We start from the raw sequence: 11,109 nt of genomic DNA on the forward strand, positions 1-11,109 counted from the left end.
ATTTAACTATGATATGCCTTGATGTTTTTCTTTTGGGGTCGAATCTATATGGTGTTCGCTGAGCTTCCTGAATATATATTCTCTCATTCTTCATTAGCCATGGATTTTTAAAATACAAAAACAACCAACCAACAAAACAATCCAATAAAAGCTATTTATCCCCAAGGACTTGGGAACTATGTTCCAAAATAGAAAACTTTTTTGATGGAGTTGATCTCCAACAGAACACCAAAATTATAAAACCCTCACCCTCCTCCTGCGTTCTGCCAAAAACAAACTGTAAGTTGATCTTCCACCCTTAATCCATTGAATGAAGAGATTCACTGATTCTTCTGCTGTGCTGTGTTTAAAAGGCTGTGTTGTTGTGTACTTAGAGTTGGAACTGACCCCATAGCTCTGGCAGCATGAGAGGACATTGCCCATCTTTTTTCTGTAGCGCAGCTGGTGGATTTGAACCACACACATGCCTTTGGTCACTAGGCCACCAGAGCTTCATAAAGTTTTATCTCTTATAAAGGGTTTTCAGAAGCAGTAAATACCACAGGAAGAGATTGCCCATCATTCTCCCATGGAGCAGCTGGTGACCTTGAACTGCATACCTTAAGGATTGCAGCACAACTTCTTGCTACTAGGCCACCACAGGAAGATAACCTTCCATCCTTCCCACTCGGCAGAAATGTGGTGGGGAATTGGCTCCAATTTTCTTTCCAAGGTGGAATTGGCATAACGCAGCAGCCAGCTGAGCCTTTCAGCTCAATCCAACAACAAGGAGGAAGTAGGAAGAGGTAGTGAAAAGCAGGATGGTTGATAGTGTCCTTCATCCCTCCCTTGGACTGTCCGCTGGACCCAGTGAGGAGAGAAGCCTCTACTCTGAAACAACAAAGGGATGTCACAGTGGGATCTAATGAGACAGTATAAGGCGTTGTGCCACTTTCATTGGGATTAATGTCATATGGACTGAGCAGGGCCACACATACCCACCACCCAGCCTTCAAGCTATCCCACAAGAAAGGAATTATCTGCTTAAAAAGATTACATAGATTCCAAAGTCTTATAAAATCTGAAATGTCCAGAATAAAAGATAGAATTGAAAACAACCTTGCCATACTAAATAAATAAATAAATAAATAAATCAGGGAAATAACATGTGTGGGGAAAGAAAATCATCATGGATATGAATCAGATGTTACAATGATTTGACAAGAATTTTAAAGTAGTCATCATAACAATATAGCAACAAGCAATTATGTTCAAGCAATTTGATGCAATTATATTAAAATTAAATGAGAAAATAGAAAAATTATCAGCTAAAAAATTATAAAACGGAATCAAATCGAAATTACACATTTGAAAAATACGGCAACTGGATTACACACCTTGCTGGACAAGCAGAGCAGTAGCATACAGATGGCAGGGGCCAGGGGTGGGGTGGACAGAATCCATAAACTTGAGAAAAGATCAATAGGTTTTCTAAATCTGAACAACAGGGGGAAACAGACTAGAAAAAGCAGAGTCTCACACACTAGTGAAATAGTACCCGTCATCAGAGTGCCAGGGGGAAAGAGGAGAGATGGTGGGGCTGAAATGTGTTCAGCACAACAAAGGCTGAAAGCTCTTTTGGTGAAGGACCAAAGGATATACTATACGCACCACACGCTGAAATAGCATAACACCAAGAAATGCCTGCCATCACATATCAAAATTAAACTTCTGAAAACAAAGGGAGTATCTTGAATGTACCTAAAGTGACATAATGTTATATGGTATGACTATGAAAGAGTAATATGATGAATGCCTTTAGAAATGGAAATACTCTGTCTCTTTGCTCAGTTAGTGTCAGTATTCTGATTATGATGTCCTACAAAGTTTGCAAGTTGGAGGATACTGAGGAAACGGTACAAAGAATCTCTCTGTGCTCTTTATTACAACTGCATGTGAATCTACAATTATTTACAAATACAAGTTTCATAATAACACAAACCATGGATTTTTTTAAATGCTTATGTCACAACCTCATATCTTCCAAGATATAGTTGATTTTGAGTAGGACCCAGGGCACCTATTTCTAAAAGTTTCCCAGATTATTCTAGTATCTGCTGAGCATAGAGACCCACTGGACTGTAGAAAACATTTGATATTGGTCAAAATTTGATGTCCTTGCTTCCTTCACTTGACCTTCGCGAGCTTTCCAGAGTCAAGCCTGCATCTGTAAATCACTGGCTCAGCAACTGTCTTTGTGTCCAAAGGCTCATAATCTTCCAGAAATGGAAAACGGCAATGATGGTGCTGGTGTTGGTGGTTCACATGGTGCTAACAATGAATTAATTGATCCGATAGTAAGAGTCCTCCTTCATTCTTCAGATCTGTCTAAATTACAAAATTTCCATGACTAGATGCATATTACATCTTCAGGGAAGCTGAGAAGAAAAAGATAGACAGGCTGCCTTCTCTTGCATAAATCAAAGCTACTGGCTTATCCATTCTGAACATATGTTTGGTAACAGTTAAGAGTTGAACATATGTTGTTTTTGGAGATTATTTAAATCTTGATGTAAATCCAAAGGAGTCTAGTTTGAATATAAAGAGACCTCCAAAGCCCTCAGAGCAGCCACAGGTGATGTCCTGAGGTCTACCTAGTGCCCACCTCCAGCCTACCACGTCCTGGCCACTAACACCATGTTTAAAAGTCTGATTATCATCTTGGTCATCTTTGCTGATCCAAGGCTCTTGTGAAAAACTATTTTTCTAAAATGCCTGGCTGTTACTTCTAATTGTTAGCCATTCTTATTTAATTAGGATATTAGCTTCAGTATAAATAAAAATGTGTAGTAGTTAGGACTAGATTAATGATGTTCTGGAAGGAATGACTGGGCCCAGGAATCACACTGTCATCATTTGTTAAGTATCTGCCATGGACTAGCTGCTCCACTAGGCTCAGGATTGCAGACTGTTAACTCCCAGGCTAATGGGATGCTCCAAAGCTCTAATCATTTTGTGCTGATTGTTTTTCACGTCTTCTTCCAAATTCTACCTCTCTCCCATTTCCCACACCTCCTCCCCACAAAACCTCTTCTCACTTTAACCCAAGGAACCTAAGTCTTGCTAGCTTGCACCCATTCTTCGTCAAAAAAACTTGGCTGTGTACCCCTACCCCAGGCCCTCTCCTTCCACCTTCCACTCCGTGCACGGACACGTCTGACCTCCCCAGCCATATACTCCTTTCAGGGAACTTACACTTTTCTGTCTTCACAAATTTCCAACACTCTTGAAGACCTCTTTCTATCTCACATGGGATGTTAGATGCTGCTATAACAGATACTGCGAAAATGTGTATTATGAATTAATTTATGGAAATAAGATAGCAGACTGCCTAATCTAGATCTACAGTCCAGTTCTTTCTCATGAATTGCTGGCCCATAGAGCCTTGAGCCATGGATCTGATATTTGAAAGTTTTGTCAGAAATTTAAGTTCACCATATCTCAGGTGGAACTTAGCGTCTTCCCTCCATACACTTATTTGTGTTCAGGATCTTTGGAAAGAATATCATCACCTATTTTATTGGTGTTGTTATTGTTGTGTACCATTGAGTTGAAACTAACCCACTGCTGTTTCTCCAGTGGGTTTTCAGAAGCAGTAAACAGCATGGGAGGAGAGTGGATTTGAAACTCGTTGGCACATTTCCTTAACATTGTTACCAAAGATAATAAAAAATTAAAACAAAAAAAGATCTGTGCCCTGTTAGACTCTTCCTTTTTCATCACTCACTTATTTGAGTCAGTCACTAAAACACACTGATTTTTCCTTATAAATACATTTGACAAAACAGTCTCTTTGCCATTGCTTTAGCTTAGAAATACATCATCTCACAGCTGAGCGACTTTAATAGCCTCCTAACAGGTTGCTCAGCTTCCATTATCTTCCCCTCCAATTCATTACCCATGCTTCCTTGGCAATGGTCATTTTTAAAGCTTAACTCTGATTCTGCGTTCTTTTAAAGCACTAAGGATGGAACAGTGAACAAAACAGACACAATTTTTGCCCCTCATGGAGTTTAAACCCGACTGAGACCTGGACATACTTTTTCTTAATTACAACATTTCAGCTTCCAATTGTCTGCGTACAAAAAAAAAAAAAGAATCTTAAAGTGACACAAAGGTCTTTCACCATTTAGTAACAGAGTGATTCTCAGTATATTATCTGTATTTCCATCACCCAGGTTTTTGTTAAGCCATGCCTCAGTGAGTCCCTTGTTAAGAGATTCTGATTCTGTAGATCTGGGTTGGCATTCCCCAAAATAGCATCTTTGTGATACAAGGACACCATTTGAGAAAAGTTCATCTTGTCTTTACCCCTCCCTTGCACTTCTCTCTGTTCATCTTAGGTTTTAACAATATCAAGACATTTTCATTTTTTATAACACAATGAATGATATTTCTTACTTCTGTTCATTTGCATATGCTGAATTTCTGTCTTTTCTTCTTTATATCATCCTTGGTCACCCCTCAAAGGGATTTTGGACAATATACTACTCTTTCTGGGGGCTATATTTTCCATCTTTCTGGAAACTAGGGGGTGAAGCAAAGTTTGACCACTGAAGCAGTCAAAGACATCTGTTATTTTAAGGTTGAGTTTGTGCCAATGTAATGTTTCTTCAAGTACTTAAAAAGGCTTCTAATCTATTTACTGCTTCCCATCAGGCTGACCAGACATAATATTTGATACTGAATTATTTCACTTCTTTATCTTATCTCTGCCCACCTCTAGTTCAATCTCTCTTTGTCTTATTGCCTTCGGATCAGACACTATGCATAGGTGACCTTCCATTGGGTTTCAGAGGCTGTAAATTGCACTGGAGGAAATTTCCCAGCTTTGCCCTGAAGAACTACTGGTGGATCTGAACCATCGGAGATGCACAACCATTGGGATTATAACACAACTCGTAACTCCCTACAGATCATGAATAGGATACGCATGACATCAATACGTGATTGATTCATATGACCCACATTTTTTAACTGGGAAAGGCTTTAAATGCTTTTAATGATACAAAACTGATTGTTGGGTTGTTTGGGAGTTTTTTAATCTCCATTTCTTAGAGTGTTCAGGGTATTGTAGCTGTTAACTTGGCAACTGTGAAGTCTGACATTTGCTCTCTCTGTATCTTCTTTCATTTCTGATTTCAAACTGTCAAATTATTTCCACATAAGCCCATTCATGTTGTTCCCACTTTCTATTCCAATCTTTTCTCATAGACTTTGGGCTGAGTAGGCACACAACCCGACTTCCAATTCGCCATGTGAAAAATCTGACCAGCCGTTTTTGTTCTGCACAACGTGAGCTGCCATCTTCCCAACCTCTGATATCAGTGTTCTCGCAAAACAAAAGTTCAGTCAAAATAGTTCTCCAATAAATACATCCACCCAAGTGCATCAGAATCAGTCTGTTTTCATTCTCTGGTGTTGCTGAAATGCAAATGGTTCAGAGCTATTGTTCATAGGATCACTATGAGTCATAGTCAAGACAACAGCATGTAACAACAGCAAATAACATTCTTATGTGGTCTTATTCTCTCATGCATATGTATGTATACTGGTCTCCTTCTGTTATATACATTTATGTGTAAGCACACTAGTTGTCTCTATCCAGTCTGCAGAGAGTTGTGAAGTGAATGGAAGAACACTACAAGGAACTACTTGATTTGGATTTGGAATGTTGTGCATCGTGTAAAGATGTGTCCCTCATACCTTGTTACCCGAGTCGTTGACTGTCCTTGATGTGATAGATTTTTTTTTCTGCTGCTAGCATTTCACAAGGTCTGGGATGATCAGCTTCTGGAGCTGAATGTGGCAAGGAACACAATTTTGTCTTACAACATTATTCTGCTTGTGACATGAGACTCCTTGACCTAGTTCATGAGAAAACATGATACGGTTCTGATCTGAAAACTGCTACAGAAAATAATTGTCCTCTGAAACACATTTCAGACAATGCAGATACCAGCCTAATTTTTCTCCTTCACCACTGTTATTTATGAGGCAGAGACAAGGAGAAGAGAGATGTTTTCAGATGAAAGGTGAAATATTCTATTGTGGCATGTGTTTTATGAGAAAGAGATATATAATTTCTGACTCTGAGTTTGCATAGACTCTAGATATCTTCTAAGTTACCATCTCAATACATTGTTTAAGGCTCTGTTCTTTGTGATCTTAAAGTCTTAGTTTTGGGTTGTTTTGTTTTGTTTTATTTTGTTTTTTAATATAAAGTCATATTATTCACAGGGTAAACTCTCTCCTAACAATTGCCAAACCAAGGGCATTATTTCTCTATACTTCCTCAAAGGCAAAAGGTCTTCTTGGTTACTCAGAACACATTCAATGAATATGCTTATAGTTGTTGTTTTTGTTGTTGTTGTTAAGTGCCAGCAAGTCGCAGGTGAAGCATAGCGACCCTATGAAGGAGAGTCCTCTACGCTTGGGTCCCTTTCATCCTCTCTCCAGGTTCATAAGGTTTCCGGATGCTTATAGTAAAAGATAATTTAAATGATATTTAACTAACACCAACAATGTGTTATCTCACTAATTTTATTAACAACTGTACCTTCTCTGCTTCAGTTTGAACTCTGTAGTAAAGACAGTAAGAGTTACAAAAAATAAACCATAACCAATAAGGTGACTGAGGTCTTGCATGGGGAAAATTCCAGAAATATTCCCAGTAAACCAGCGTAAGTGCTGAGTCATCATGGTCACTGCTCCAAACCCCAGCATTGCACAGATGGATGTGTAAGCAAGGAGCTGTGGGGATTGGAAATCTGTAGCAGACGAAGATTCTTTCCTATCATTTCTCTTCTGAACAGGAACGAGTCCCGAAATGACCTTGTGAGGAACAGAGGGCTGTAGGTTGACACATACTGAAAAGGATACATAAAGGAAGTCAGAGGAAGAAGGCGTTTAAAATAGGCTGGTGAACAAGGAATAGAAAGAAGTAATCAGGTTTGCAGAAGGAAGGAGAAATTAGTACTGAAAGAAACGACAAAAGAAAATTTAAATTCTAAGGTTTTCAAAGGCGCTTGTGAAATCCTTCTGGACCTATCAGATACGTGCTTATGAGAACCTAGAAGCAGCCCTACAAGAAACAATGTCCAGTTCTCTAGTCTGAACCAGGGCTAGTAGTTCCTTCAAAGTCTCCTTATGCATGTCAGTTACAAACCAAAGGGTAGCATCATCCAAAACAAGGGGGAAATTATGACCTTTTTAATACCAGAATACCAAACTTAAAGGCGATTGTCACCTTAAAACCAAACTGTAAACATTTTCTTCCTTCTAGACTTTACCCTGGCATAAAACTCTAGAGATGTCAAGTTATGAGTGGCACTCATTTGTTGCAGTTTGTAAATATAACCTCTCCAGACATTGACTTCTAAGGATAAGCCAGCATGGAGGCAAAAATCTCAGAGCTCTAATCTCTGCTTCACTCAGAATATTCAAGAGTATTACTAGTCTCTAGATCTCTTCTCCTAGATGCAATTTGTTGGACTCAATAAACAACTGGCCTCAGACTTGAATAATGATCTTCATCCAGCCATGAAACTGCTATTGCTTGCTGAGTAGTCTATAACTTGAGCTCTTATTTATTTCAGTAACTGGAAAATCTTTTTAACACTATGCACAGAAGAAGGAAAGCTCAGAATGCAAGAATATTTGAAGAGAGAATTAATATTGGGTATTTCCCTTGGTGTGGTCAAAAGAAATAGATTTTGGAGTCCCAGAGATTTGATTTTAAATTGCCTTTCAGTCATATAAGTGGGTAGGCAACCTTGAAAAAGTCACCTAAATCTTTGCCTGTTCAAATTACAAACATTTAAAAACTCAAATTTTACCTGATGAGTAAATACTATTGTGTTATAAAGTGCCATCAGGTAAATTTTGATATGTAGTGGCCCAATGTACAACCAAGTAGAACACTGCCTGTCCCTGCGCCATGCTCATAGCTGCTGTTGTGGTGAAGTTCACTGTTACAGCCATTGTCATTCCACCTCATGATGATCTTCCTTTCTTTAACTGACCTTCTCCTCTACCAGCTATGGCATCCTCCTCCATCACATGCTACCTCCAAATTCTATGCCCAAAGTATGTCATGCACTTTCACCAACTTTGCTTCTTAACAAGCATTCTGACTACATTTCTTCCAGTGTGTATTCTTTTGGAAGACTATATCATGTATAATATATATGTACCATGATTCAAAAGCAGAATTTCTTCATGTGTCCTTCCCTCTATATGGTCCAGAGTTTCCATGTATCTGCTGGTGTAGTTACAGGTGCTGCCGAGTTGACTACATCCCATAATGACCCTATGGACAATAGACCTGAACCTTGCCAGATCCTGTGCCGGCCGCACATGCTCTGCCGTGCTCCAGCCCATTTTTACTGTCACTGTGTTAATCTCCTTGAGGGTGCCCCCTCTCTTTTGCTGATCCCTTCCCTTTTGCAGAATGATCTTTTCTGAAAGACTGATCCCTCTTGATAATATGCTCAAAATACATGAGATGAAGTTACACCACCTTTGACACTAAGAAGCATCCTGGATGCACTTCCTCCAAAAGAGGTTTGATGATTCTTTTGGCAGTCCATAATATAGCTAATGCTGTGCCAACCCCTTAATTGAAAACAGCTCTTCTTCCTTGGTCTTTATTCAGAATACAACTCTCAGATGCATATGGAGCAACTGAAAAAATAACATGGTTTGGACTTGGTCATGTTTGTACAAACAGACAGAGCCTTGGTTGGGCTTATTCGCCTATGCCAAAAAATTTGAAAGATACCTACCTGGCCAACTGACTGGAAGAGATCTAGATTTGCTCCTATTAAAAAAAAAAAAGGTGACCCAACACAGTGTGGAAATTCTTGAAAAATATCATTAATATCAAATAAAAATAAAATCTTGCTGAAGAGTATAACTGTATGTGGACAGGGAAGTTCCAGAAATTTAAGTGGAGTTTAGAAGAGCTTGTGGAATGAGAGATACCATTGCTGATGTCAGATGTATCTTGGCTGAAAGTAGAGAATATCAGGATGCTGTTTACTTGTGTTTTATTGAATATATAAAGGCATCTGACTATGTGGGTCACACTTCCTAAACAACATGCCTCAGGAAACTCTATGAACTTTGATATATGATGATAATTATAGAAAGGCTTCAGTCCTTTTGTTACAGGGTCACTATGAGTTGTGCTTGACTCGATGGCAATCAATAACAACAGCAGGCCATGTATATGTTGTTCTTATTGTTATATGCCATAAAAAAAAGTCAGAACCAACCCAGAGCTGACCCTTCAGTGGGTTTTCAGAAACCATAAATCACATGAGGGGAGATGGACCATTTTTCTCTCTAGGAAGAGCTGGCAGATCCAAACCACCTGCTTTGGGATTAGCAATGAATTGCCTTCCCAGTAGACCACTGGAGCTATCTGAAAGAAAATATCAAGGCTTAAGTTAGCTACACTTTACTCCTAAAAGTGATATCTTTGCTTTTAACACTTTAAAAAAGTCATTTGCCTTTTCAGCAGGAAGTAGCTAAGAGAATACGCCAATCCCTTTTCCTTATGAATAAAGGATGAAATCTCTCTCAGGGAGGAGTGATAGGGAATGGCAAAGGACACACTGACAAAGGAGATTAATCAGAACTGGTTTTGACAAGCACTGTGGCAATGGGACAATTAAAACAAAATTTCAAGGAATATTCAACCTGAATCCTTCTGATCATATGGAGATTTTTGAAAATATTTCTTTGAGTTTATTATGTTTAATTTGTTTTATTTGTGTATAAAGGATGCTCATCTAGATGATAACATAATTATGATAAAAACAAAAGGGGGGATATGGGAAACCAATACTACATATTTGTAATAAACTGAATGCTATTTAAATAAAATTTTAAAAACCCCATAAAAATGTTGTTGTTGTTGTTATGTGCCGTCGAGTCATTTCCAACTCATAGTGACCCTATGCACAACAGCCCTAAACCCTGCTCTATCCTGTGCCAACTGCACCTCCTCTGACACACCCATCCCGATTACCCCAGTCACCAAATCAATCCATCTCATAGAGGGTCTTCCCCTCCTGTGCTGTCCCTCCACCCTCCCAAGCATGGTGTCCCTCTCCAAGGACCCGTCCCTCCTGGCAACATGTCCAAAGTATGTCAGACGAAGCCCCAGAATCCTTGCCTCCAAGGAGTAGCTTGGTTTAATCCTCTCCAAGATGAATCTGTTTGTTTTCCTGGCAGTCCATGGTACATTCAGTACCCTTCTCCAGCACCACAGCTCAAAAGCATCCACTCTCCTTCTGTCCTCCCTAGTCATTGTCCAACCAAAAAAAAAACACCAAAAAATAAGGTCATTTGCAACAGATTTGTCTAATCAAGAAATCATTTGGATGTGGATTGTGGATCCAAGTGAAAAATCCTTGTTGATTTCAACATTTTCTGTTTAACACAATCTTGCTTATTAGTTTGCGTGGGAAGATCTTTGTTTACTTTATGTTGATGCTCCAGCAGGCTTTTGGAGGCATTAAGTCACAGGAGAAGAGATTGTTCATCCTTCTCCAAACTGGTGGATTTGAACCAGCTGCTTTTGGGTTAGGAGCACAACTCTTTACCCATTAACCCCACCAGAATTCCATATATATATATATATATTAACAAAATGCTTAACATATTCGTAAAGGCTGATAAGACCTAAGTTTATAATCTGCTATTAAGATAGAAAGACTTCTGATTCACAGAGCTACAGGAATTGATGAAACAATGTTAGCAGGTCAGACAGTAGGACGTTGGTTCAGAGGCTGACAAGTCCAAGGTTGACAGGCAGTGTGCAAAAATGCCCGCTCAAGTTCAAAGAATCAGAGGTCAAATAGTGATTAGTCAGATGCAGGATCCAGATCTAGCAGAAAGCAAGCGAGCTTTGCCAGGAGGATGGAAGGTCACACACACACACACACACACACACACACACACACACACGTAAAACTTCTTGGCTCATCAAGCGAATTACTACATTTTAACTGCAAACCAGAGAATCATGGGCAACAATGAGGATATACTATCTTAACCATC

The sequence above is a fragment of the Elephantulus edwardii genome, unplaced genomic scaffold (assembly GCF_000299155.1).
Source record: "Elephantulus edwardii isolate Elephantulus edwardi_28Jun2011 unplaced genomic scaffold, EleEdw1.0 scaffold00143, whole genome shotgun sequence".
In the NCBI taxonomy this organism is placed as follows: domain Eukaryota; kingdom Metazoa; phylum Chordata; class Mammalia; order Macroscelidea; family Macroscelididae; genus Elephantulus; species Elephantulus edwardii.